General features: G+C 44.5%; 1 pseudogene; it reads right to left on the reverse strand.

The window, feature by feature from the left end:
• Positions 1 to 376: 376 nt before the first annotated feature.
• On the reverse strand, positions 377 to 1412 carry LOC118642133 (annotated as a pseudogene).
• Positions 1413 to 1690: the final 278 nt, after the last annotated feature.

Below are 1690 nucleotides of genomic sequence, written 5' to 3' on the forward strand. Positions count from 1 at the left end.
GCAGTTTGTCCCCAGCCCTGGTTGGTCGTGCGGGTGGCAGCCACTCGATGTGTCCCTTTCACGTCGATGTTTCTCTCTCTCTCTCCCTCTCTCTCCTTCCCGCTCTATCTGAACAAAAAATTGAAAAAAATGTCCTCTGGTGAGGATAAAAAAAAAAAAAAACCGGTACCAAAAATGGAACAATATGCACAGTTCAGTAAAGTATAGTGTGAAGTTTTCCCCATCTAAAAATACATCAATAAGCCCTGGCCGGTTTGGCTCGGCAGTTAGAGTGTCGGCCTGCGGACCAGAGAGTCCCGGGATCGGTTCCCGCTAGGGGCATGTACCAAAAAAAAAAAAAAGATAATAAAAATACATCAATGAAATAAAACATGAACTATAGTTGACTTGGTTTCAGGAAGCACACATTTAAGAATTTCATTATTGTTCTTATCTCATATTCAGTCACAGACAGGATTTTATAGGCCACCATGCTGTTTACTTTGGGGATTGTAGTAGTGAAGGAATGCAGACGGACTTGCTCAAAATTGGTGATGACCTGTGGTCCTGACTCTTCCCACTTTTCAGGTACAACCAAATCTTTGTCTGTATAGATGAGCAGATCAAATGAACAAGAAACTTCCAGCAGCCCAGCCGGTGTGGCTCAGTGGGTTGAGCATTGTCCCATGGATTGAGATGTCCCGGTTCGATTCCCGGTCAGGGCACATGGGTTTTGGGCTAGAGCCCCAGTAGGGGGCGTACAGGAGGCAGCCGATCAATGGTTCTTTTTCACATCAATGTTTCGATTTTTTCTCCCTCTCCCTCTAAAAATCAATAAAAGTATATATATGTGTGTGTGTGTGTGTGTGTATGTGTATACATATATATGTATATATATATTTTTAAAAGAAACTTCTGACAGTGTCAGAGATGTCACTTTAGCTGTGGTCTGTCTGATCACCGAGCAGATTTCACCTTGGATTGCTTTCTGAGACTATTCTCTGGGTGTAATGTCATCTTCAGCAGTCTTGTCACATTCAGTATCAAACTGCCATCTTTCAAGGGCCTCCCCATGTTCAATATTCGAGATGACTACTCCCAGTTTCTGCACTGAACACTTGTATGACCAATCTTTTAGTTGTTCCACCGCATTGGGTAGGTATTTCAGGAGCTCAAGATCAGTAGTTACAAGCAAGCTGAATCCATATCTCTGTACTCGAGTAAAGGTTTTGGATGGGTAAATGCCACACTGATAACAAAATTCTGTTGACGCCAAATGTAAAGAACTTCACCACGCTGTTGGTGCTCCCACCAAGGGTGGTGCCCTGCTCCTGGGAAAGCTGCTGCACCCTGACCAGGCCAACACTTGTGGCGTGAGCCCAGAGCACAAGGCGACCAAGCACGGCGACCACAAGGCTCAAATCAGACCCCATCACTTTTTACCACTTCACCTAAGGTACTTACTAATCTTGGAATGAACAAGGTACATTCATGTCACTTGCTTGTACATATCTTCTCACCCCCACTAGAATGTTCCATAAAGGCAGGGGCCATGTTTAGACTTTAAATTGAGGCTTCTAATAGCGGAGTGGGTCTCAGAGTGTGGCCCCTAGACCAGCAGCATCAGCACCACCTGGAAACTTGTTAGAAATAAAACTTCTCAGGCACCTCTCTAGCTACATGAAATAAAGATCTCTAGAGGTGGGACCAG

This window comes from Molossus molossus, unplaced genomic scaffold (assembly GCF_014108415.1).
Source record: "Molossus molossus isolate mMolMol1 unplaced genomic scaffold, mMolMol1.p scaffold_m16_p_3, whole genome shotgun sequence".
NCBI classification, from domain to species: domain Eukaryota; kingdom Metazoa; phylum Chordata; class Mammalia; order Chiroptera; family Molossidae; genus Molossus; species Molossus molossus.